The sequence below is a fragment of the Somniosus microcephalus genome, unplaced genomic scaffold, assembly GCF_052327205.1.
Source record: "Somniosus microcephalus isolate GS21.2 unplaced genomic scaffold, FLI_Smic_1.0 unresolved_chr8, whole genome shotgun sequence".
In the NCBI taxonomy this organism is placed as follows: Eukaryota; Metazoa; Chordata; class Chondrichthyes; order Squaliformes; family Somniosidae; genus Somniosus; species Somniosus microcephalus.
The window spans coordinates 14,315,825-14,342,996 of record NW_028225186.1 but is presented as its reverse complement, the minus strand read 5'-3'; the positions used below and the strand labels follow the sequence as shown (position 1 = coordinate 14,342,996).

Below are 27,172 nucleotides of genomic sequence, written 5' to 3'. Positions count from 1 at the left end.
TTATTCTTTTGGGGAAGGTTAGTTTCTTAATTATGTAATTTTTGAGCAGCTAAACAACGTTGGAAGGAAACTCCCACGGGACGTAGAAAAGTGAGAAATCTTAGCTCTGCCGAGAGCTCATGCACCTGAGAGGTTAACCCTGTGTTTCTCTGTCCACAGATCTTCCAGGACCTTCGAAGTGTTTCCAGCATTTAATCAACAATTCCAGATGCAGTATCTGCTGCATATTGCTTTTTATGTTAACGCAGTGTCGCCGCTTGTATTAACAAAAGTCAAAAATAAATTGTAGCTACCAGAAAATAGAATCGATTAAGTCGGCGTGCATTGGTGGTTCAGGGGTAGAATTCTCGCCTGCCACGCGGGAGACCCGGGTTCGATTCCCGGCCAATGCAGGCTAATTTTTTTAACAATTTATTTCATAGCAAACACATCACATGAGCATAAATAATTTATTAGCTGTACCTGTGCAACTGGATCAAGGGTATGAATGTTCTGCTCCTGTTCCTCTGCAACAGCTTTGAGGGGCTGAATGGCATCCTGTTCCTGTGTAACAGGCTCGATTCTTACTCTGACAGACATTGCATTGCTCACTTCCTCGTTAATCTCGTTGTGAGTATCCCCGCCTGTCACGCGGGAGACCGGGGTGAAATTCCCCGACGGGAAGGAATTTTAACATCCCCAATTTTAAACGTTTTGGCAGCACCTTAAAGCGCTCCTTGGAAAAGATCAACAGCGAAAGATTGAACCTAAAATAATTTTAAACGGTGAGGAACTGTATAAAAACCTCCTGCATCAATTCCTCGTTAGCATAGTGTTCTCCTTCTGTTTGTCTTTTGTGCGGGGCACTACGGAACGAGAGAGGACAGGGAAATGCAGATAACAGCGGGAGAAAGCACGTCTGATCTTTCAAGTGGACAGCACTGGCACGATTGGCCGAATGGCCTCACACTGTACTGTATGCCTCCATGAATCATATGGATATCTGAGACATACTCACACAAAGTGAGCACACATCTGTGTTCGTGCATGTGTTTGAGTCTTTGTCTCAAGCAGTGCATTACTGTTTCCTCTGTATTGTCCTTCATATTTTGGTGCTGATTATTCAATATCCCGACGGCATTTCTCTGACTGTGTATCTCTGAGAAAAGCGCAGAAGCAAATAGATTTCAGGAGGACGCCTACACGCAATTGATGCTGTGGTTTCCTGAACATGTCCTTTGTGATCTCGCCTAAAAAATGTAACCTTGTACGAAAAGTTTGCCTGGCGTGAAAATGACCTGAATTTCAAAGCAGCAAGGAGGAAAGACTGCCTTGTTCTGCTTGCTGGCAGGACCCTTCGCGCAGCTTCCCTGGTGGTCTAGTGGATAGGATTCGGCGCTTTCACCGCCGCGGCCCGGGTTCGATTCCCGGTCAGGGAACTCAGTGCGTTTTCTGGCTGTTTGAAATGCCAGCAATCAAAGCACCCGCGCAAAACAATGCTTGCACCTCAACAACCTTTCAATTTTCCACACCGCTGCTGTTGCCTCAACAGTCAGCAGCGCATCATTCGGTACCGAGGTGCAGCATTCGCTTCCTTGCCTTCGATAAAATGCCTGCTGTTTCAAAGTCAGCAGGAAATGACGTTGGGAACAAGACACTTTAAATGCCCACATTTTTGTGTACCTCACAGTGTCAGAACAGTCACGGTTATTATCCGTCTTCCATGTATTATTTTGCCGACTGCATCTCCCTAACAAACTTAGTTGATCACAGCACGGCTATCAGTCAACTCATTGCCAGTGTGAAAAATGCCACATTAGCAACGTGTGCAAGACTCGAATGACAGAGTAACTGAGCCGTGATAACTTATCCTGATATTCATGAGGCCTTAACATTCGCTGCATAAGACAATTCTACCTCTGGTTACCATCCCTCCTGCCATTGGAAAGCGTTTGTCTTTATTTCCTCTATCAAAACCCATTGTAATTTTGCAAGCCTCAATTAAATTTCCTCTTAGCCTCCAGAGGAAAGCAATCCCAGCTTCTCCACACTATCCCTCGGGCCACACTGTAAGACGTCAAACGGGTTCGGTATGTCTGATAGACATATATTTCAGCTACAGGGGAGTCAAAGGTCATGGGGAACGGGCGGCAAAGTTGCGTTGTGTCGAAGATCTCATCAGCCACGAACTTATTAAATGGCGGGCTCGAGGGGCCGAATGGCCCAAACCTGCTCCTACTTATTCTTTTGGGGAAGGTTAGTTTCTTAATTATGTAATTTTTGAGCAGCTAAACAACGTTGGAAGGAAACTCCCACGGGACGTAGAAAAGTGAGAAATCTTAGCTCTGCCGAGAGCTCATGCACCTGAGAGGTTAACCCTGTGTTTCTCTGTCCACAGATCTTCCAGGACCTTCGAAGTGTTTCCAGCATTTAATCAACAATTCCAGATGCAGTATCTGCTGCATATTGCTTTTTATGTTAACGCAGTGTCGCCGCTTGTATTAACAAAAGTCAAAAATAAATTGTAGCTACCAGAAAATAGAATCGATTAAGTCGGCGTGCATTGGTGGTTCAGGGGTAGAATTCTCGCCTGCCACGCGGGAGACCCGGGTTCGATTCCCGGCCAATGCAGGCTAATTTTTTTAACAATTTATTTCATAGCAAACACATCACATGAGCATAAATAATTTATTAGCTGTACCTGTGCAACTGGATCAAGGGTATGAATGTTCTGCTCCTGTTCCTCTGCAACAGCTTTGAGGGGCTGAATGGCATCCTGTTCCTGTGTAACAGGCTCGATTCTTACTCTGACAGACATTGCATTGCTCACTTCCTCGTTAATCTCGTTGTGAGTATCCCCGCCTGTCACGCGGGAGACCGGGGTGAAATTCCCCGACGGGAAGGAATTTTAACATCCCCAATTTTAAACGTTTTGGCAGCACCTTAAAGCGCTCCTTGGAAAAGATCAACAGCGAAAGATTGAACCTAAAATAATTTTAAACGGTGAGGAACTGTATAAAAACCTCCTGCATCAATTCCTCGTTAGCATAGTGTTCTCCTTCTGTTTGTCTTTTGTGCGGGGCACTACGGAACGAGAGAGGACAGGGAAATGCAGATAACAGCGGGAGAAAGCACGTCTGATCTTTCAAGTGGACAGCACTGGCACGATTGGCCGAATGGCCTCACACTGTACTGTATGCCTCCATGAATCATATGGATATCTGAGACATACTCACACAAAGTGAGCACACATCTGTGTTCGTGCATGTGTTTGAGTCTTTGTCTCAAGCAGTGCATTACTGTTTCCTCTGTATTGTCCTTCATATTTTGGTGCTGATTATTCAATATCCCGACGGCATTTCTCTGACTGTGTATCTCTGAGAAAAGCGCAGAAGCAAATAGATTTCAGGAGGACGCCTACACGCAATTGATGCTGTGGTTTCCTGAACATGTCCTTTGTGATCTCGCCTAAAAAATGTAACCTTGTACGAAAAGTTTGCCTGGCGTGAAAATGACCTGAATTTCAAAGCAGCAAGGAGGAAAGACTGCCTTGTTCTGCTTGCTGGCAGGACCCTTCGCGCAGCTTCCCTGGTGGTCTAGTGGATAGGATTCGGCGCTTTCACCGCCGCGGCCCGGGTTCGATTCCCGGTCAGGGAACTCAGTGCGTTTTCTGGCTGTTTGAAATGCCAGCAATCAAAGCACCCGCGCAAAACAATGCTTGCACCTCAACAACCTTTCAATTTTCCACACCGCTGCTGTTGCCTCAACAGTCAGCAGCGCATCATTCGGTACCGAGGTGCAGCATTCGCTTCCTTGCCTTCGATAAAATGCCTGCTGTTTCAAAGTCAGCAGGAAATGACGTTGGGAACAAGACACTTTAAATGCCCACATTTTTGTGTACCTCACAGTGTCAGAACAGTCACGGTTATTATCCGTCTTCCATGTATTATTTTGCCGACTGCATCTCCCTAACAAACTTAGTTGATCACAGCACGGCTATCAGTCAACTCATTGCCAGTGTGAAAAATGCCACATTAGCAACGTGTGCAAGACTCGAATGACAGAGTAACTGAGCCGTGATAACTTATCCTGATATTCATGAGGCCTTAACATTCGCTGCATAAGACAATTCTACCTCTGGTTACCATCCCTCCTGCCATTGGAAAGCGTTTGTCTTTATTTCCTCTATCAAAACCCATTGTAATTTTGCAAACCTCAATTAAATTTCCTCTTAGCCTCCAGAGGAAAGCAATCCCAGCTACTCCACACTATCCCTCGGGCCACACTGTAAGACGTCAAACGGGTTCTGTATGTCTGATAGACATATATTTCAGCTACAGGGGAGTCAAAGGTTATGGGGAACGGGCGGCAAAGTTGCGTTGTGTCGAAGATCTCATCAGCCACGAACTTATTAAATGGCGGGCTCGAGGGGCCGAATGGCCCAATCCTGCTCCTACTTATTCTTTTGGGGAAGGTTAGTTTCTTAATTATGTAATTTTTGAGCAGCTAAACAACGTTGGAAGGAAACTCCCACGGGACGTAGAAAAGTGAGAACTCTTAGCTCTGCCGAGAGCTCATGCACCTGAGAGGTTAACCCTGTGTTTCTCTGTCCACAGATCTTCCAGGACCTTCGAAGTTTTTCCAGCATTTAATCAACAATTCCAGATGCAGTATCTGCTGCATATTGCTTTTTATGTTAACGCAGTGTCGCCGCTTGTATTAACAAAAGTCAAAAATAAATTGTAGGTACCAGAAAATAGAATCTAATAAGTCGGCGTGCATTGGTGGTTCAGGGGTAGCATTCTCGCCTGCCACGCGGGAGACCCGGGTTCGATTCCCGGCCAATGCATGCTAATTTTTTTAACAATATATTTCATAGCAAACACATCACATGAGCATAAATAATTTATTAGCTGTACCTGTGCAACTGGATCAAGGGTATGAATGTTCTGCTCCTGTTCCTCTGCAACAGCTTTGAGGGGCTGAATGGCATCCTGTTCCTGTGTAACAGGCTCGATTCTTACTCTGACAGACATTGCATTGCTCACTTCCTCGTTAGTCTCGTTGTGAGTATCCCCGCCTGTCACGCGGGAGACCGGGGTGAAATTCCCCGACGGGAAGGAATTTTAACATCCCCAATTTTAAACGTTTTGGCAGCACCTTAAAGCGCTCCTTGGAAAAGATCAACAGCGAAAGATTGAACCTAAAATAATTTTAAACGGTGAGGAACTGTATAAAAACCTCCTGCATCAATTCCTCGTTAGCATAGTGTTCTCCTTCTGTTTGTCTTTTGTGCGGGGTACTGCGGAACGAGAGAGGACAGGGAAATGCAGATAACAGCGGGAGAAAGCACGTCTGATCTTTCAAGTGGACAGCACTGGCACGATTGGCCGAATGGCCTCACACTGTACTGTACGCCTCCATGAATCATATGGATATCTGAGACATACTCACACAAAGTGAGCACACATCTGTGTTCGTGCATGTGTTTGAGTCTTTGTCTCAAGCAGTGCATTACTGTTTCCTCTGTATTGTCCTTCATATTTTGGTGCTGATTATTCAATATCCCGACGGCATTTCTCTGACTGTGTATCTCTGAGAAAAGCGCAGAAGCAAATAGATTTCAGGTGGACGCCTACACGCAATTGATGCTGTGGTTTCCTGAACATGTCCTTTGTGATCTCGCCTAAAAAATGTAACCTTGTACGAAAAGTTTACCTGGCGTGAAAATGACCTGAATTTCAAAGCAGCAAGGAGGAAAGACTGCCTTGTTCTGCTTGCTGGCAGGACCCTTCTCGCAGCTTCCCTGGTGGTCTAGTGGATAGGATTCGGCGCTTTCACCACCGTGGCTCGGGTTCGATTCCCGTTCAGAGAACAAGTGTGTTTTCTGGCTGTTTGAAATGCCAGCAATCAAAGCACCCGCGCAAAACAATGCTTGCACCTCACCAACCTTTCAATTTTCCACACCGCTGCTGTTGCCTCAACAGTCAGCAGCGCAACATTCGATACCGAGGTGCAGCATTCGCTTCCTTGCCTTCGATAAAATGCCTGCTGTTTCAAAGTCAGCAGGAAATGACGTTGGGAACAAGACACTTTAAATGCCCACATTTTTGTGTACCTCACAGTGTCAGAACAGTCACGGTTATTATCCGTCTTCCATGTATTATTTTGCCGACTGCATCTCCCTAACAAACTTAGCTGATCACAGCACGGCTATCAGTCAACTCATTGCCAGTGTGAAAAATGCCACATTAGCAAAGTGTGCAAGACTCGAATGACAGAGTAACTGAGCCGTGATAACTTATCTTGATATTCATGACGCCTTAACATTCGCTGCATAAGACAATTCTACCTCTGGTTACCATCCCTCCTGCCATTGGAAAGCGTTTGTCTTTATTTCCTCTATCAAAACTCATTGTAATTTTGCAAGCCTCAATTAAATTTCCTCTTAGCCTCCAGAGGAAAGCAATCCCAGCTTCTCCACACTATCCCTCGGGCCACACTGTAAGACGTCAAACGGGTTCTGTATGTCTGATAGACATATATTTCAGCTACAGGGGAGTCAAAGGTTATGGGGATCGGGCGGCAAAGTTGCGTTGTGTCGAAGATCTCATCAGCCACGAACTTATTAAATGGCGGGCTCGAGGGGCCGAATGGCCCAATCCTGCTCCTATTTATTCTTTTGGGGATGGTTAGTTTCTTAATTATGTAATTCTTGAGCAGCTAAACAACGTTGGAAGGAAACTCCCACGGGATGTAGAAAAGTGCAAAATCTTAGCTCTACCGAGAGCTCATGCACCTGAGAGGTTAACCCTGTGTTTCTCTGTCCACAGATCTTCCAGGACCTTCGAAGTGTTTCCAGCATTTAATCAACAATTCCAGATGCAGTATCTGCTGCATATTGCTTTTTATGTTAACGCAGTGTCGCCGCTTGTATTAACAAAAGTCAAAAATAAATTGTAGGTACCAGAAAATAGAATCTAATAAGTCGGCGTGCATTGGTGGTTCAGGGGTAGAATTCTCGCCTGCCACGCGGGAGACCCGGGTTCGATTCCCGGCCAATGCAGGCTAATTTTTTTAACAATATATTTCATAGCAAACACATCACATGAGCATAAATAATTTATTAGCTGTACCTGTGCAACTGGATCAAGGGTATGAATGTTCTGCTCCTGTTCCTCTGCAACAGCTTTGAGGGGCTGAATGGCATCCTGTTCCTGTGTAACAGGCTCGATTCTTACTCTGACAGACATTGCATTGCTCACTTCCTCGTTAGTCTCGTTGTGAGTATCCCCGCCTGTCACGCGGGAGACCGGGGTGAAATTCCCCGACGGGAAGGAATTTTAACATCCCCAATTTTAAACGTTTTGGCAGCACCTTAAGCGCTCCTTGGAAAAGATCAACAGCGAAAGATTGAACCTAAAATAATTTTAAACGGTGAGGAACTGTATAAAAACCTCCTGCATCAATTCCTCGTTAGCATAGTGTTCTCCTTCTGTTGGTCTTTTGTGCGGGGCACTGCGGAACGAGAGAGGACAGGGAAATGCAGATAACAGCGGGAGAAAGCACGTCTGATCTTTCAAGTGGACAGCACTGGCACGATTGGCCGAATGGCCTCACACTGTACTGTACGCCTCCATGAATCATATGGATATCTGAGACATACTCACACAAAGTGAGCACACATCTGTGTTCGTGCATGTGTTTGAGTCTTTGTCTCAAGCAGTGCATTACTGTTTCCTCTGTATTGTCCTTCATATTTTGGTGCTGATTATTCAATATCCCGACGGCATTTCTCTGACTGTGTATCTCTGAGAAAAGCGCAGAAGCAAATAGATTTCAGGTGGACGCCTACACGCAATTGATGCTGTGGTTTCCTGAACATGTCCTTTGTGATCTCGCCTAAAAAATGTCACCTTGTACGAAAAGTTTGCCTGGCGTGAAAATGACCTGAATTTCAAAGCAGCAAGGAGGAAAGACTGCCTTGTTCTGCTTGCTGGCAGGCCGCTTCTCGCAGCTTCCCTGGTGGTCTAGTGGATAGGATTCGGCGCTTTCACCGCCGCGGCCCGAGTTCGATTCCCGATCAGATAACCAGTGCGTTTTCTGGCTTTTTGAAATGCCAGCAATCAAAGCACACGCGCGAAACAATGCTTGCACCTCACCAACCTTTCAATTTTCCACACCGCTGCTGTTGCCTCAACAGTCAGCAGCGCATCATTCGATACCGAGGTGCAGCATTCGCTTCCTTGCCTTCTATAAAATGCCTGCTGTTTCAAAGTCAGCAGGAAATGACATTGGGAACAAGACACTTTAAATGCCCACATTTTTGTGTACCTCACAGTGTCAGAACAGTCACGGTTGTTATCCGTCTTCCATGTATTATTTTGCCGACTGCATCTCCCTAACAAACTTAGCTGATCACAGGACGGCTATCAGTCAACTCATTGCCAGTGTGAAAAATGCCACATTAGCAACGTGTGCAAGACTCGAATGACAGAGTAACTGGGTCGTGATAACTTATCCTGATATTCATGAGGCCTTAACATTCGCTGCATAAGACAATTCTACCTCTGGTTACCATCCCTCCTGCCATTGGAAAGCGTTTGTCTTTATTTCCTCTATCAAAACCCATTGTAATTTTGCAAGCCTCTATTAAATTTCCCCTTAGCCTCCAGAGGACAGCAATCCCAGCTTCTCCACACTACCAACATAACTGAAGTCGCTTCTCCCTCGGGCCACACTGTAAGACGTCAAACAGGTTCTGTATGTCTGATAGACATATATTTCAGCTAAAGGGGAGTCAAGGGTTATGGGGAGCGGGCGGCAAAGTTGCGTTGTGTCGAAGATCTCATCAGCCATCGAACTTGTTAAATGGCGGTGCTCGAGGGGCCGAATGGTCCAATCCTGCGCCTATTTATTCTTTTGGGGAAGGTTAGTTTCTTAATTATGTAATTTTTGAGCAGCTAAACAACGTTGGAAGGAAACTCCCACAGGACATAGAAAAGTGCAAAATCTAATTTCTGCCGAGAGCTCATGCACCTGAGAGGTTTACCCTGTGTTTCTCTGTCCACAGATCTTCCAAGACATTCGAAGTGTTTCCAGCATTTAATCAACAATTCCAGATGCAGTATCTGCAGGATATTGCTTTTTATCTTAACGCAGTGTCCCCGCTTGTATTAACAAAAGTCAAAAATAAATTATCGCTGCCAGAAAATAGAATCTGTTAAGTCGGCGTACATTGGCCTTTCAGGGGTAGAATTCTCGCCTGCCACGCGGGTGACCCGGGTTCGATTCCCGGCCAATGCAGGCTAATTTTTTTAACAATTCATTTCATAGCAAACACATCACATGAGCATAAATAATATATTAGCTGTACCTGTGCAACTGGATCAAGGCTATGAATGTTCTGCTCCTGTTCCTGTGCAACAGCTTTGAGGGGCTGCAATGGCATCCTGTCCCTGTGTAACAGGCTCGATTCTTACTCTGACAGACATTACATTGCTCACTTCTTCCAAAGTATAGTTGTGAGTATCCCCACCTGTCACGCGGGAGACCGGTGTGAAATTCCCCGACGGGGAGGATTTTTAACATCCCCAATTTTAAACCTTTGGGCAGCACCTTAAAGCGCTCCTTGGAAAAGATCAACAGCGAAAAATTGAACCTAAAATAATTTTAAACGGTCAGGAACTGTATAAAAACCTCCTGCATCAATTCCTCGTTAGCATAGTGGATTATTGTTTCCTCTGTATTGTCCTTGATATTTTGGTGCTGAGTATTCAATATCCCGACGGCTTTTCTCTGACTGTGTATCTCTGAGAAAAGCAAAAAAGCAAATAGATTTCAGGTGGACGCCTACACGCACTTGATGCTGTGGTTTCATGAACATGTCCTTTGTGATCTCGCCTAAAAAATGTCATCTTGTCCGAAAAGTTTGCCTGGCGTGAAAGTGACCTGAATTTCAAAGCAGCAAAGAGGAAAGGCTGCCTTGTTCTGCTTGCTGGCAGGATGCTTCCCGCAGCTTCCCTGGTGGTGTAGTGGTTAGAATTCGGCGCTTTTACCGCCGCGGCCCGGGTTCGATTCCCGGTCAGAAAACCAGTGCGTTTTCTGGCTGTTTGAAATGCCAGCAATCAAAGCATCCGCGCGAAACAATGCTTGCACCTCATCAACCTTTCAACTTTCCACGCTGCTGTTGCCTCAACAGTCAGCAGCGCATCATTCGATACCGAGGTGCAGCATTCGCTTCCTTGCCTTCTGTAAAATGCCTGCTCTTTCAAAGTCAGCAGGAAATGACATTTGGAACAAGACACTTTAAATGCCCACATTTATGTGTGATGCGCTATCAATTACTCATAAAAGACGGAGAGTTGGGAGAGTAACTAAAGGCTTTTATTTGCAAAGAACAAAGCATGCCTCTCGTGGTTGACTGGGTTCCAAGAAGGCAGGGGCTGCAGGTCAATGACCTTTCTTCCTGGGCCTGTGGGTGGAGCCAGCCGAGACATGTTGAGGCATGCATCGGAACAACAGTGAATAACAATAACAGTGGTTTACCACATTCACCCCTTGTTTAAAATTGAGTCCGGCGGGGTGAAGTGTACTAAAGGTTCGTGTAAGTAAGTCTATCAGGTGGCCTTGTATGCCGTCCTGAACGTCGTGGTGGCGGCGGTGATGGTGCAGCATCCAACATTGAATCTGGCGTCTCATTGAGTGGTTGGGTGGTCAATGACGGGTCCGAGGGCTGCGGCATGCCGTCTAGCGGGGTTCGGTTGTGGGTAGTGGTGGATGGCAATGGTAGTGTTTCAGGGGCACCCGAAGGTGCGAGGTCTCGTATGCAGACTGTGTCCTCCCGCCCGTCCGGGTACACCATGTAAGCATACTGAGGGTTGGCATGGAGGAGGCTCACCCTCTCGACCAGGGGGTCCGTCTTATGGGACCTCACGTGCTTCCACAGTAGGACGGGTCCTGGAGAAGTCAGCCATGTCGGTAACGAGATCACCGATGTGGACTTCCTGGGGAAGGAGAACATTCTCTCATGAGGGGTAGCATTGCTGGCTGTACAGAGCAGTGACCGAATGGATTGGAGCGCCGCAGGGAGGAATTCCAGCCAGCGAGAGATCGGAAGGCCCTTAGATTTCAAGTTTAAAAGGAAGGCCTTCCAGACCGTCGCATTCTTCCTTTCCACCTGGCCATTCCCCCGGGGGTTGTAGCTGGTGGTCCTGCTTGTAGCGATACCTCTCGAGAGCAGGTACTGCCGGAGTTCGTCGCTCATAAAGGATGAGCCCCTGTCGCTATGAATACAGCTAGGGAAACCGAACAATCCGAAGAGGTCATTCAGACATTTAATGACCGTGGTACTGGTCAAGTCTGAGCAAGGGATGGCAAAAGGGAAACGGGAGTACTCATCAATTATGTTGAGGAAGTACACATTGCGGTCGGAGGAGGGGAGGGGCCCTTTAAAATCGACGCTCAGCCTTTCAAAGGGGCGCGTGGCTTTTATCAGGCTTGCTCTGTCTGGCCTATAAAAATGCGGTTTGCACTCGGCACAGACTTGGCAGTTCCTGGCCATGGTCCTGACCTCCTCGATGGAGTAGGGCAGGTTACGGGATTTGATGAAGTGAAAAAACCTGGTGACCCCCGGGTGGCAGAAGTCATTGTGGAGGGTCTTCAGTCTATCGACCTGCGTGTTGGTGCATGTACCACGTGATAGGGCATATGGGGGCTCATTGAGTTTCCCGGGCCGGTACAAGATATCGTAATTGTAGGTGGAGAGTTCGATTCTCCACCTCAAGATCTTGTCGTTCTTGATTTTGCCCCTCTGCTTATTATTAAACATAAAAGCTACTGAACGCTGGTCAGTGAGCAGGGTAAATCGTTTTCCGGCCAGGTAATGCCTCCAATGTCGCACAGCTTCCACAATGGCCTGGGCCTCCTTTTCGACAGAGGAGTGTCGAATCTCGGGTCCCTGGATGTTCCTTGAGAAAAAGGCCACGGGTCTCCCCGCCTGGTTAAGGGTTGCAGCTCGGGCAAAGTCGGATGCATCGCTCTCCACTTGGAAAGGGATGGACTCATCCACTGCGTGCATTGTGGCCTTCGCAATATCTCCTTTTATGAGAGTGAAGGCTGCGCAGGCCTCTGCTGTCAGGGGGAAGGAGGTGGACTTGATGAGGGGTCTGGCTTTGTCCTTATAGTTGGGCACCCACTGAGCATAGTACGAGAAAAACCCTAGGCATCTCTTCAGTGCTTTTTGGCAGTGGGGTAGGGGGAGCTCCATAAGGGGGCGCATCCTGTCGGGGTCGGGGCCGATGACTCCGTTCTCCACTACACAGCCAAAAATGGCAAGGCGCTTGGTATGAAACATACATTTGTCCTTGTTGTATGTTAGGTTCAGAGGCTGGGCCGTACGGAGGAATTTCTCTAGATTAACATCATGGTCCTGCTGGTCGTGGCCGCAGATGGTGACGTTGTCTAGATAGGGGAAAGTGGCCTGGAGCGCGTTCTGGTCAACCATCCGTTCCATCTCCTGTTGGAAGACTGAAACCCCGTTGGTGACGCCGAAGGGAACTCTGAGGAAGTGGTAGAGGCGACCGTCAACTTCAAAAGCTGTGTACTGGTGGTCCTCAGCCCTGATGGGGAGCTGGTGGTATGCCGACTTCAGATCAATCGTCGAGAACACCCGGTATTGTGCTATCTGATTGACCATGTCAGATATGCGGGGGGGTGGGTATGCATGTAGCTGGGTGTAGTGATTGATCGTCTGGCTGTAGTCAATAACTAGGCGCTGTTTTTCGCCAGTCTTCACTACCACCACTTCTGCTCGCCATGGGCTGGTGCTACTTTCAATAATCCCTTCCTTCAGGAGTCTTGCTACCTCGGATTTAATGAAGCTCCTATCCCCGGCACTGTAACGCCTGCTTTTGGTTGCGATGGGCTTACAGTCGCGGGTGAGGTTAGCGAACAAGGAGGGGGGGGACTTTAAGGGTTGAGAGGCTGCAAATGGTGCGTGGCGGGCGATTTAAAAGCTGCTGGCTGCAGACTGTGAGTGGGGGGAGGGGTCCATCGTACGCTAATGTGACACTCTTAAGGTGGCAGTGAAAATCCAACCCCAGTAGAACGGCAGCGCAAAGATGGGGCAGGACCAGGAGTTTAAAATTTTTGTATTCTGTGCCCCTTACTGAAAGGGTCACTACACTGTAGCCACCGACGTCCGCTGACTGGGCTTTGGAAGCCAAAGAGATCCGATGTTGCGTCGGCAGGACTGGGAGAGAGTAACTGCGCACCGTGTCGGGGTGGATAAAGCTTTCCGTGCTCCCGCTGTCAAAAAGGCAGGTAGTGGCGCGGCCGTTTACCGTAATGTCCATCATGGACCTGGACAGTTGATGAGGGAGAGATTGGTCCAGCGTCACGGAGGCCAGCGTATGGTCGAGCGAGTCGATGTGGTCGTCAGATGAGGCGGTGGTTGAGTCCGGATCCCCCGTGGTTGAAGTTGGAGACGTCCGAGATGGCGGACAAAATAGCGGCGCCCATGGTCCCGATCCCCACGCGGCTGGGGGAGCCCAAGATGGTGGACAAGATGGCTGCCCCCACGGTTCGCACGCGGCGCTGCTGGCGTTAGCGGTTTTACCTTTGCAGGCGCTGACATAGTGTCCGTTCTTCCCGCAGCCGGAGCAGGTAGCGTTCCTCGCCAGGCAGCGTGCTCTGGGGTGTTTTGCCTGGCCACAAAAATAACATTTCTGTGCCTTGGACATCGCAGCAGCAGTTGAATGTGGCGGTCCCATGACCACGGTTGTGTCGTCCACGTTGCGGAGCGGTTAGGGGAGAAGGCGTTCATATTCCTGTGGGCCGCGTCGAGCGAGAGCGCGAGGGACACTGCCTTTCTCAGGTCCATTTCTCCCTTTTCCAACAGTCTCTGCCGGGAGTAGTCGGACCTTAGACCCGCAACGAAAGCATCTCGGATCAGTCCCTCCGTGTGTGCTGCGGCTGATACTTCTTTGCAATCGCAGTCTCGGCCGAGTATCCGTTGTGCCTGTAGGAAGGCCTCCACCGATTCCCCGGGCTGCTGTCTGTGGGATCTTAAGAAGTGCCTGGCATAGACCGTATTTACGGGGCGTGCGTATTGCCCTTTTAGCAGATCGATAGCCGCTGCATAGGTCGTCGCGTCCTGGATTATTGTATAAACTTGGTGGCTCAACTTTGAGGCCAGGATTTCCAACTTGTTTTCGTCCAGGGTCACAGTTGAGGCTTGCAGGTAGGCCTCGAAGCAACGCAGCCAATGTGCGAATTTGGTAGCCGAACCCGCTTCTTGGGGGTCTAGGTCCAGGCATGTTGGTCTGAGGGCTCGCAGCAGCCCCTGCTGCTCAGCGTTTGGTGCAGCAGCCTGCTGTTCAGCGTTTGGTGCAGCAGCCTGCTGTTCAGCGTTTGTCGACATTTTGTTTTTGCTAATAAAATTGATGCGCTATCAATTACTCATAAAAGACGGAGAGTTAGGAGAGTAACTAAAGGCTTTTATTAGCAAAGAAAAGAGCATGCCTCTCGTGGTTGACTGGGTTCCAAGAAGGCAGGGGGCTGCAGGTCAATCACCTTTATACCTGGGCCTGTGGGTGGAGCCAGCCGAGGCATGCTGAGGCATGCCTAGGTACAACAGTGTGCAACAACAACAACAGTGAATAACAATAACAGTGGTTTACCACAATGTGTACCTCACAGTGTCAGAACAGTCACGGTTATTATCCGTCTTCCATGTATTATTTTGCCGACTGCATCTCCCAAACAAACTTAGCTGATCACAGCACGGCTATCAGTCAACTCATTGCCAGTGTGAAAAATGCCACATTAGCAACGTGTGCAAGACTCGAATGACAGAGTAACTGGGCCGTGATAACTTATTCTGATATTCATGAGGCCTTAACATTCGCTGCATAAGACAATTCTACCTCTGGTTACCATCCCTCCTGCCATTGGAAAGCGTTTGTCTTTATTTCCTCTATCAAAACCCATTGTAATTTTGCAAGCCTCTATTAAATTTCCTCTTAGCCTCCAGAGGAAAGAAATCCCAGCTTCTCCACACTATCCCTCGGGCCAGACTGTAAGACATCAAACGGGTTCTGTATGTCTGATAGACATATATGTCAGCTACAGGGGAGTCAAAGTTTATGGGCAATGGGCGGCAAAGTTGCGTTGTGTCGAAGCTCTCATCAGCCACGAACTCATTAAATGGCGGGGCTCGAGGGGCCGAATGGCCGAATCCTGCTCCTATTTATTCTTTTGGGGAAGGTTTGTTTCTTAATTGTGTAATTTTTGAGCAGCTAAACAACGTTGGAAGGAAACTCCCACGGGACCTAGAAAAGTGCAAAATCTTAGCTCTGCCGAGAGCTCATGCACCTGAGAGGTTAACCCTTTATTTCTCTGTCCACAGATCTTCCAGGACATTCTAAGTGTTTCCAGCATTTAATCAACAATTCCAGATGCAGTATCTGCTGCATTTTGCTTTTTATGTTAAAGCAGTGTCCCCGCTTGTATTAACAAAAGTCAAAAATGAGTTGTAGCTAACAGAAAATGGAATCTGCTATCTTGGCGTGCATTGGTGGTTCAGGGGTAGAATTCTCGCCTGCCACGCGGGAGACCCGGGTTCGATTCCCGGCCAATGCAGGTTAATTTTTTTAACAATTCATTTCACAGCAAACACATCACATGAGCATAAATAATATATTAGCTGTACCTGTGCAACTGGATCAAGGGTATGAATGTTCTGCTCCTGTTCATGTGCAACAGCTTTGAGGGGCTGAATGGCATCCTGTTCCTGTGTAACAGGCTCGATTCTTACTCTGACAGACATTACATTGCCCACTTCCTCGTTTGTATAGTTGTGAGTATCCCCGCCTGTCACGCGGGAGACCGGGGTGAAATTCCCCGACGGGGAGGTATTTTAACATCCCCAATTTTAAACCTTTGGGCAGCACCTTAATGCGCTCCTTGGAAAAGTTCAACAGCGAAAAATTGAACCTAAAATAATTTTAAACGGTGAGGAACTGTATTAAAACCTCCTGCATCAATTCCTCGTTAGCATAGTGTTCTCCTTCTGTTTGTCCTTTGTGCGGGGCACTGCAGAACGAGAGAGGACAGGGAAATGCAGATAACAGCGGGAGAAAGCACGTCTGAACTTTCAAGGGGACAGCACCGGCACGATTGGCCGAATGGCCTCAAACTGTACTGCAAGCCTCCATGAAACATATGGATATCTGAGACATACCCACACAAAGTGAGCACACATCTGTGTTCGTGTATGTGTTTGAGCCTTTGTCTCAAGCAGTGCATTACTATTTCCTCTGTATTGTCCTTAATATTTGGTGCTGATTATTCAATATCCCGACGGCTTTTCTCTGACTGTGTATCTCTGAGAAAAGCGCAGAAGCAAATACATTTCAGGTGGACGCCTACCCGCACTTGATGCTGTGGTTTCCTGAACATGTCCTATGTGATCTCGCATAAAAAATGTCATCTTGTACGAAAAGTTTGCCTGGCGTGAAAATGACATGAATTTCAAAGCAGCAAGGAGGAAAGACGGCATTGTTCTGCTTGCTGGCAGGATGTTTCCAATAGCTTTCCTGGTGGTCTAGTGGTTAGGATTCAGCGCTTTCACCACCGTGGTCTGTGTTCGATGCTTGGTCAGGGAACCAGTGTGTTTTCTGGCTGTTTGAAATGCCAGCAATCAAAGCACCCGCGCGGAACAACGCTTGCACCTCATCAACTTTCCACACTGCTGCTTGTGCCTCAACAGTGTGGGAAAAACGTATTAAACATTAAGACATGCTGGGATACTTGACCACTTTACTAATTGAACAAAGGACACTAAACTAGTTAAAACTAAAAGAACTGATGACTGCCATAATGAAGTCAAGCTGACCTTTTGGCTTAGGGCATCTGGTGATAAAATGTGATCATGTTAATCTGTTTCTTGAGAGCAAGGGAACCTATGAAACCTTATGTTGAAATGTAATGTAAGCTAATCACCTGAAGCTGTTTAACTTGCTGTATAACTGTGAGCGCTGTACATTAGTAATTTAGAGTGCTGGTGGGCAGTAGGGACTGCTGCAGACTCTCCGTAATATCATGTAATAAATTCCTAAAGCGAACCTCGAAGTCTCCATCTGATAATTAATTTCCTCGACAGAATTTGTCGTAATCAGGCAGGGTCCATAACAACGGGATCCAAAAGAACTAAGAAGGTCTAAGTTGGGTATAGCGTCGACCTTGTATATCACTTGGCCCACTTAGGCTCCAATTAGACAAAGGAAATTTAAAAAGGGACTCTCCTAAAAATAAAAGGAAAGTGCCCGGTGCCTCCCAGCTGAAAGGAGGAGAGCACCTAGCGCGTCCCAGCTGAAAGGGGGAGGGCGCACGGTTGCCCAGTTATCCGGCCGGTGACTCATGCTGAGCCAAGAAGCCTGTCAGGCTGAGGCAAGACTGCTGAGAAGAGAGAAAAGACTATGGCACCGAATTAAGTAGCTACAAAGAAAATAAAGGGTTGACTTCGAGACTCGCGGAAAAAACCGGTGAGCGCTCATTGTATTTTGTGTATATAAAATAACCCGCGGTTGTATAACCAGTAAGTTTAAAACTAAGTTACAGGAGTAAGGAGAAGATGGGAAATAACGGCAGTCGAGCGGATTCATCCAAGCCTGCCAAAAAGGAGCCCGAGGCAAGCTAGAACAGGAGGCTGCAAATGGTAAAATCAAGATATGTAAAAGAACGAATGACAGAATAAAAAAGCTCGTGCAACATCGAAAAAAGGTAGGAGATCCCATCGTTCCACCGGGTTCGCCAGCCGAAAATGTAAAAAAAGAAACAGGAGACGTTCGGTATGCGGTAATTTTTAGTAGTGATCTGTATGTATGGTCGGGTGTAGATTGGTCTTATGGGGGAAGTTTTAAAATACCTTTAATAAAAGAATGGGAAGAAATTACTAGAAATGAAGGAGGGGATCCTGAGTGGGACACCCCCTATATGTAATGGTGCTTTGCTAGGTGGATGGAAGTAGCAAAAAGACACCAACCCCCAAAGAAGAAGGGGAAACAGGAAGAGGCAGAGGGTAGTCAGAAAAAGGAAGAGGTGCTGCCTAAGGCTCCTGTTGTGGGAATGTATCCCCGAACCCCAGCAGGAGATCCGGTTGAGATGGGGTAAGAGTTAAATCATTTACTAATGATAGCGGCTGCTCTAAGACAGCAACCGGCACAATTTCCGGCGCCGCCTCCATACAATCCACCCCCACCCGCAGATGAATCCGTAATTGAAACTCCTCCTCCAGCAGAGGCACTCGGAGCAGGAGCTGCTGCACTGCCTCGTAGTAATGTACAGGACCTAACCTCACGTAACGGACCTACAACTAGGTCACAAACACAACCTGACACTACTACCCATCAACTTCCTCGAGTCATGATAGGAGAGGTGCCAGTGTTAAATCCATGGTCCCCAGCGGAAGCTAGAGCTATGATAGCCGAGGCACCAGTCCCCTTAAAGAAGCCCACTGCCTTTCATAATTGGCTAGAACAAATATGTACCATTTACAGCCCTCTTCCTGGGGATGTGCTAATGCTGCTAAAATGTGCGTATGGGTCCTCATGGTCGACCCTAAGGGACGGATTTTCTGTTCCCCCGGGAGTAAATGGAGATTGGCGACAAGATGATGTACAACTGGACTAGGGAAATGAGTCTGTTGCTCACTGGTTGGAACTTAGAGGTAAAGAGGCTATAATGAGAGGAGCCAAGAAGCCTAGTGACATTGGAGAAGTTACTCGATGTCTGCAAAGAAAGGAGGAGACAATTCCTGATTTTGTAGCTCGATTTAAAAGCAAGTGGGAGGAACATGCGGGAGTTCCGTTAGCAGACAATGGACCTTTGGCAGTACAAACACTGCTAAACTGCATGTTACCCTTTCAAGCTCAAGCCTTTAAAATGATTAATCTAAATTGGCAGACTTAGCGCTGGGTGGACGTAGTTACTGCTCTGGTAAATATGGATAGGGAAGGACTCTTTTCTCAGTCGAAAGAGCAAAAGCCAAAAACAGCGGGACAATATTTCCAGCAGAATAGAAGAGGATTTGCACGAAGAGGAGGTAATGGTGGAGGCAGAGGGAGGGGAAGAGGACAATGGCAAATGAGAGATAGATTACAGGATGAATGTCGGAACTGTGGGAAAAGAGGACATTGGGCTAGAGATTGCCGATGCCCCACAAGGCCACAGCAGGAATACCCCCAACAAGGAGGGTATCCAGCTCCAGGGGCAGAAGGAACTTCCTTTTCTTTCAGTAACCCTAATCCATCCGCATAGGGGTGCCACTGAGAAGCGGTGGTACAGACGGCTGTGATCAGATTGTCCAAATCCATGAGAGAACAGCCTATGGCTACAGTTAAAATAGGAAATAGCCATTTGGACCTTCTGGTCGATACCGCTGCAACAATGTCCTCTGTAACCCCCTCCGTGGGTGTACCCGCCAGTCAATTTAACGTTGTAAGCATGGGAGTAGCCGGTATCCCTATGTTAGAAGCCCTCTCCAAACCTACCGAAATTCAAGTGCACGGGCAATCCGTCACAGACACCCTCATAATTTCTCAGACCGCCCCTCTCCCTATGTTGGGAAGACAGGCTTTATGTAAATTGGGAGCAGTTATATACTGCACTCGAGACGGCATGTTCATGGAACTGCCTCAAATACAAACTTATCAGCTAATTAATTTCATGATAAAGGAAAAGCAAGTAGAAGGAGCCCCCATTTTGTAGTGTTGGCAGCTGAATAGCAATCCTTATGGCCAATTGGTAAAAAATGTATTCCAATCCTTGCAGGAATTGGAAGATCCTCAGGGGCAGTATTTACAATATCTAATTGAAACCAGTAGAGAAAAGAAACGGACCCATTGTACGGCATGGTACACGCATAAAGAAACACCCAATTATCAAGAATTGGTTTGCTCATACCTAAACCAGCCACAATTGCTGCAGATTTCACCTTATTTATTCTTTGGAGATAAAGGCCTGGGAATGTTGGTTCACCTTACACACGAACAAAAAGAAAGATTTAGGATGCATCACACATCCGAACCCCACCTGAACATAGCAGTCAGAGCCCCAGCAAAGGCGAAGGAAGTGGGGGAGATGATAAAAAGAATACAACACCACAAGCCAGTCTATTCCATCACGTTGCCAATCCAAGCTGGAAAGGTGGAGATAGAATTCTTTAATGAAACAGAGGGAAAAATTCGCTGGTTAAGAAAAGAATGGGATACTATTTTTGAAAGACAGCAGCCCCCTAAGGAAAATCCACAATTGTTACCATGGTCATTGACTAAAGTACCTTCTGAGTTATGGGCAAAGCACAAGAATCATGTGGGAAAGGTGCATTCGGCACCTGAACATAGGGTCCAGCTACAGAAGGATGCTGTTTTGCGCTGTCTAAAGCAGTACCGGTTGGCCCCAGAGGCCGAGGAAGGAATAGCAGCGGTTATACATTCTTTACTGCAGCAAGGGGTTTTAGTCAAAACACAGAGCCCCTGCAATACTCCTATTTTGCCCATCCCGAAAGTAGGAAGACCAAATGACTGGCGTTTTGTGCAAGATCTCCGGGCGATCAATAAAATAGTCATTCCCATTGCTCCCTTGGTGCCAGATACCAACAGCATCCTCTCCTCTATACCAGCTGATGCAACTACCTTTTCGGTTATCGATTTGTGTTCTGCTTTCTTCTCCATACCACTGCATAAGGGCAGTCAATATCTGTTTGCCTTTACTTATAAAAATCAGCAATATACCTGGACCACGTTGCCACAGAGGTATACTGAAAGTCCTGTGGTGTATGCGGCAGCGGTTAAAAATGACTTGGAGGAATGTCAGTTATTGGATCTGTCCACCTTAATCCAGTACGCAGATGACCTTTTGGTTGCCTCCCGAACGGGGCCAGACTGCCAAGAAGATACTGTAAAATTGCTCCAGCATCTGGCTAGCAGGGGACACAGGGTGTCCTCTGAGAAGTTGCAGTTTTGCCAAACATCTGTCCAGTATTTGGGTTTACAGTTGGAGTTTGGACAGCGAAGATTGGGACTGGAAAGGATAAGAGCAGTGGATAAAGTGCTGATCCCGCGAACAAAGAAGGACATTTTGTCGTTTCTGGGAATGGTGGGTTTTTGTCGACAATGGATATATGACTACAGAGAAATGGATGCGGTCTTACGATCAGCTACGCTGCAGACAGAGCCCCCCATAGTTGAATGGACGCCAGAACGAGATAAGGCATTCAGTGATCTTAAAAAAGCTATGGTCAGTGCTCCCGCGTTATGACTACCTAAGTATAATAAGTCTTGTCAGTTATACGTCAATGAAAGAGAAGGCTTTGCAACAGGAGTATTGGCACAAGAACATGGTGGAGGAAAAAGGCCTGTAGCATATTACTCTGTAGCCTTACCAGCCGTAGTGAGAGGCATGCCAGCCTGCTTACGAGCCGTTGCTGCAACCGCCACAATAGTGGAAAAATCCATCCCTATTGTGCTTGATCACCCTTGTGTGGTAATTGTTCCCCACGCAGTGCTGCTATTATTAAATTCGGCAGCTACTCAGCACTTTACGGCGGCAAGAAGAACTGGGTATGAGATAATCCTCTTGTCACACTCTAATTATATCTACCAGAGATCACCAGCTGTCAACCCGGTGACCTTTGTGCCAATAACAACAGAACATCCAGGTGAACCAGAACACGACTGCTTGTTAACTGTTGAAGCCACCACTACACCCAGGTCAGATTTGCTAAGTGATCCTATTGATAATCCTGACTTGATCCTCTTCACGGATGGTTCTTCGCATCGACCTAGTGATGATCAACTATTAGCAGGTTATGCGGTGGTGACTCCTCATGAATTATTGGAAGCTTAAGCGTTGCCACCTGGCACATCTGCACAAGCAGCTGAACTATATGCATTAACCAGAGTCTGTATTTTGGCTAAAGATCAAAGCGACAATATCTATACTGAATCCCGTTATGCATTTGGGGTAGTGCATGATTTTGGACAATTACGGAAAAACAGAGGTTTTATTACATCCTCAGGAAAATCTATTAAGCATGCGCAAATGGTGTTAAATTTGTTGGAGGCTATTCAGTTGCCAAGTAAAATTGCAGTACTAAAATTTGAGGCCCACACCATGGCAGATGATGAAGTCGCGTGTGGAAATCGGTTTGCTGATAGTGCGGCTAAAGAGTTTGCACTGAGGCAGGCCCCACAGCTTCAAGCCGCCAAAAATACCGTTAGTTACTTTCCAGCAGAACTTCATAGTAGCATTGATGCTGATCTACTACGACAGGCCCAAAGTCAGGCAACAGTCAAAGAAAAACGTACTTGGAGTAAGGCTGGTTGCTATCAAGATCATGATATATAGATGCATCCTGATGGCCGAGTGGTTTGCCCACGAAGCTTGTTTTTGCCTCTGTCTCGCCTGGCACATGGACAGGCTCACATGGGCAAAGGAGGGATGGCACATGCATTTTCCCAACAATGGTATGCACCAGGAATAACGGTAACAATTGAAAAAGTTGCCAGAACGTGTTTAGTATGTCAGCAGAACAATAGAGGGAAATCGCCCACAAATTTTGATCACCTACCCCAACCAGAGCTGCCCTTTGAGAATCTACAGATAGATTTTGTACATATGCCCGCAGTAAAAGAATTTAAGTATATACTGGTAATAGTAGATATGTTCTCCAGATGGGTAGAGGCATACCCCACTAGGAGGGATGATGCCAGAACAGTAGTACGCAATCTGCTAAAAGAAATAATACCTAGATTTGGAATACCTATGGGAATAAACAGTGACAGAGGAACTCATTTCACCAGCAAACAGATAAAAAACTTAAATGAAGCCCTTGGATTTCAATGGAAATTGCACATACCTTACCAGCCACAATCCTCAGGAATAGTGGAAAGACTGAATGGGGAAATCAAGGCCGCCCTAACCAAAGTATGCCAGCAAAATGGGTTGCAATGGTCGGATGCTGTGCCAGTAGTAATGTATGCCCTGAGAAATCAGAAAAATAGAAACACAGGTCTGACACCACATGAGATCTTGATGGGCCGGCCTATGACAACAGGCACACGCCCACCCATGACTCCAGAGAAGGTGGCATTAATTTGGAATGTTGAAAAATCGTTAAATTATGCTCAGGCCATGTTTGAAACAGCAGGAAGAATACATGAGAAAGTGAGACAGGCCCAGACGCGCCCCACAGAAGGAAACATGCACCCCTTTAAACCCGGAGATCAAGTTTATGTGAAAGCGCTAAATAAAGAATCTTTTTCTCCTAGTTGGAAAGGACCATATTTGGTGCTGCTTACAACTCGAACAGCTCTCAAATTGAAAGAAAAACCTGATTGGGTACACGCTACAAGGTGCAAGTTGCATCATCCGGAGGAAACACCGGAGGTGGAGTATAAACATACTGCACCAGACACCGCTTCAGAAACGGGTAAAGGTCCGTGCCCACCATAATTTGGCACTCCATTGAAGGACTGATTACTTTCGGATTGCTATATATATTTATATTTAATGCTGTGTAACAATAATTAGGATAATTTAAAGATTTCTAGGATAAATCAGGAAATATGTTAAACCAGATAATAATAATCGGCCTAAGTGTAATAAGGACAGCCGCCTGGACAATCCTGCCTGCTGAAAAAACAGAATGGGCAGGCCAGTTAGGATGGAAGGCGAGAGACAGTAACCAATCGCAGGGAACTAACACTTGTAACAATGGCACCATTTGTGTAATTGCTAATTGGACGATTAATTGCGAAGCCTGTGGGATGTTCGAAATGAAATCTGGGATGGATAAAATAGTATTTAACCAAGGGTCTAATATAACTCTAAGTATAAAATGGGAAAAAGGAGTGAACATAAGTTGTAGGATAGAGAATGACACTGACATATTAAACTATCATACTAAATGATGGAAATGGTATAAAAATGACACAAGAACCGGAGACATGGAACAACCGATATATTTGAAAGACGGTCAGGCGTACGGATGCATAAATGCAACTCTTATAGAAGGAAGACCTCACTGGTATGGGGAAACATTCTTCGCAAAGAAAACGAAACAGATAGAAAGTCCGATGGACCATTTGCAAAGATTGCATTCTACCTGTACCCTGGTCTTGATCTCCCCATATACTCTAAATTTGACAGTACAGGTACAATATGAGGATAAAAAAGATACTGGATGTAATATTACTACTATACAAGCCAAATTGAATAAGAGAGTTAGGATCGGGAGAAGGAGAAGGGACTTAGCAACGGTCTTGGGAGGAGTAGGAACTGGTATGGGAGCCCTCAATGCAATAGATGTTGAAACATTGCAGAATAAAATACAGCAAGTAGGAGGGCTTAGAGGAGATGCTATAAAATTAAGAAATGCTTGGGACAATGGACTGACAGCAGCGATGTTAACACAGTGGATATCAGATACAATGAGTTGGAATCAAGTAAATAAGGTAGAAAAGGAACAAGATAATGTTGCAAAGGGACAAGAGAAAGTCAATAATCATACTCAATGTATGTATAAAGAAATTACCAAGCAGTCACTGAGGGCTGAGCTAGAGCGAATCGCTATGTCAGGACATGCTCCTAGTTGGATGAGAATTTTCGGATTTGAAGGATATAATCTAGAAGTAAAACCTGATCGAAGATATACTAAATGTGACCTTATGGGATGTAATTTTACAATGAAAGTTGAAAGTAGTAATTGTGACAAAAGCCAAAACCTGGTGTCAGTTCTTGGTATTGCCCCAACTGTTTGGAGAAAACTTTTGGTATCCAGAATTTCATGGTAAATGGATAGATCAGAGGAATAAGACCCACGATGCCTCGGATTGCCAAGATTGGCCGTTTGGAAAAGTATGCCCATTGCATACCCCTATATATGAACCTTGCTCATTGCAACATAGTAGAGATACATGTATTTGGAATTTAAAACCTTGTAATGATACTACCTTGCATGAGATAGGCCAGAACTAGCTGTGTATTAGCAGTGCCTGGACCATATATGTAGACGGGATTTTGAAAAGGCCCCGTTTAAACACTTGCATAAAAGATGTTTATACTGTGTTTGACCCACATACCAACAAATCATATCAGTTGGGAAAATGGGCTACGGTAATGCAAAGAAGAACTGTATTGGGGATAGAAAATGCCCCCCCTACAGTTAATTTGGCTAATCTGACGAAATTTTTGAAAAAACAATGAAAAGATAGCAGAATCCTTAGCGAAAAGAGGAAGAGATCTGCACCATTTAAAAGCAGTGATGGATTATGATGAGCAAGGTTTGATTCAAATAGCTACACAAATAACAGATTTGACGGTACACCACTGGTGGGAGGTGTTTAAAGGATGGTCACCTAAAGCATCCGCAGTGCTGGAATTGTTTGTTCACCCGATGGTTATGTTTTGTGTAGTTACAGGAGTTTTATTTATATTAATTTGTATAATGTGGATAAGAGTGAGATATCTGCTAGCGCAAACAGTAGAATCAGTAGCATCTGTAAAAAGAGCTACGAAAGTACTAGAGGGAAAGGAAAGAAAAAGAGCAAACCAGGATGAATATGATGAAGAAGATTGTCTAAAAATGCATCCTTTCCCAAAGGGATATTATCCTCCCTATGAAAACGAACTGAATACAATGCCGTAAAGCAGTGTTGATCAGTAAAGATCAACAAGGAGGGAATTGTGGGAGAAAACGTATTAAACATTAAGGCATGCTGGGATACTTGACCACTTTACTAATTGAACAAAGGACACTAAACTAGTTAAAACTAAAAGAAATGCTGACTGCCATAATGAGGTCAAGCTGACATTTTGGCTTAGGACATCTGGTGATAAAATGTGAACATGTTAATCTTTTTCTTGAGAACAATGGAACCTATGAAACCTTATGTTGAAATGTAATGTAAGCTAATCACCTGAAGTTGTTAACCTTGCTGTATAAATATGAGCGCTGTACAATAGTAATTTAGAGTGCTGGTGGGCAGTAGGGACTGCTGCAGACTCTCCGTGATATCACGTAATAAATTCCTAAAGCGAACCTCGAAGTCTCCGTCTGATAATTAATTTCCTCGACAAACAGTCAGCAGCGCATCATTCGGTACAGAGGTGCAACATTCACTTACTTGCCTTCTGTAAAATGCTTGTTGTTTCAAAGTCAGCAGGAAATGACATTGGGAACAAGACACTTTAAATGCCCACATTTAACTGTACCTCACAGTGTCAGAACAGTCACGGTTATTATCCGTCTTCCATGTATTAACATGCCGACTGCATCTCCCTAACAAACTTAGCTGAGCACAGCAAGGCTATCAGTCAACTCATTGCCAGTGTGAAAAATTAGCAACGTGTGCAAGACTGGAATGAGAGAATACCTGGGCCGTGATAACTTATCCTGATATTTATTAGGCCTTAACACTTGCTGCATAAGACAATTCTCCCTCTGCTTACCATCCCTCCTGCAACTGGAAATCGTTTGCCTTTATTTCATCTATCAAATCCCCTTGTAATTTTGCAAGCCTCTATTAAATTTCCTCTTAGCGTTCAGAGGAAAGCAATCCCAGCTTCTCCACACTATCAACATAACTGAAGTCGCTTATCCCTTGGGCCACTCTGTAAGACGTCAAACGGGCTCTGTATGTCTGGCGGAGATAGACATATATTTCAGCTACAGGGGAGTCAAGCTTTATGGGGAGCGGGCGGCAAAGTGGCGTTGTGTCGGAGATCTCATCAGCCATGAACTTATTAAATGACGGGTTAGGCTCGAGGGGCCGAATGTCCCAATCCTGCACCTATTTATTCTTTTGGGGAAGGTTAGTTTCTTAATTATGTAATTTCTGAGCAGCTTAACAACTTTGGATGGAAACTCACACGGGACCTTCAAAACTGCAAAATCTTAGCTCTGCTGAGAGCTCATGGACCTGAAAGGTTAACCTTGTATTTCTCTGTCCACAGATGTTCCAGGACCTTCGGAGGGTTTCCAGCATTTAATCAACAATTCCACATCCAGCATCTGCTTGCTTTTGCTTTTTATGTTACCGCAGTGTCCCCGCTTGTATTAACAAAAGTCAAAATTAAATTGTAGCTACCAGAAAATGGAATCTTTCGTCAATGGGAGCATTGGTGGTTC

General features: G+C 46.0%; 6 non-coding genes across 6 annotated transcripts; all 6 read left to right on the top strand.

Annotated features, from left to right (window-relative positions):
- The first annotated feature begins 321 nt into the window (after positions 1 to 321).
- trnag-gcc (transfer RNA glycine (anticodon GCC)) lies at positions 322 to 392 on the top strand. Its single transcript has one exon. It is a non-coding gene; the product is annotated as a tRNA-Gly (tRNA).
- A 954-nt stretch (positions 393 to 1,346) lies between these two features.
- On the top strand, positions 1,347 to 1,418 carry trnae-uuc (transfer RNA glutamic acid (anticodon UUC)). Its single transcript has one exon. It is a non-coding gene; the product is annotated as a tRNA-Glu (tRNA).
- Positions 1,419 to 2,539: 1,121 nt separating this feature from the next.
- Positions 2,540 to 2,610, top strand: trnag-gcc (transfer RNA glycine (anticodon GCC)). Its single transcript has one exon. It is a non-coding gene; the product is annotated as a tRNA-Gly (tRNA).
- Positions 2,611 to 3,564: 954 nt separating this feature from the next.
- Positions 3,565 to 3,636, top strand: trnae-uuc (transfer RNA glutamic acid (anticodon UUC)). Its single transcript has one exon. It is a non-coding gene; the product is annotated as a tRNA-Glu (tRNA).
- Positions 3,637 to 6,974: 3,338 nt separating this feature from the next.
- On the top strand, positions 6,975 to 7,045 carry trnag-gcc (transfer RNA glycine (anticodon GCC)). Its single transcript has one exon. It is a non-coding gene; the product is annotated as a tRNA-Gly (tRNA).
- An 8,505-nt stretch (positions 7,046 to 15,550) lies between these two features.
- trnag-gcc (transfer RNA glycine (anticodon GCC)) lies at positions 15,551 to 15,621 on the top strand. Its single transcript has one exon. It is a non-coding gene; the product is annotated as a tRNA-Gly (tRNA).
- The last annotated feature ends 11,551 nt before the right edge of the window (positions 15,622 to 27,172 follow it).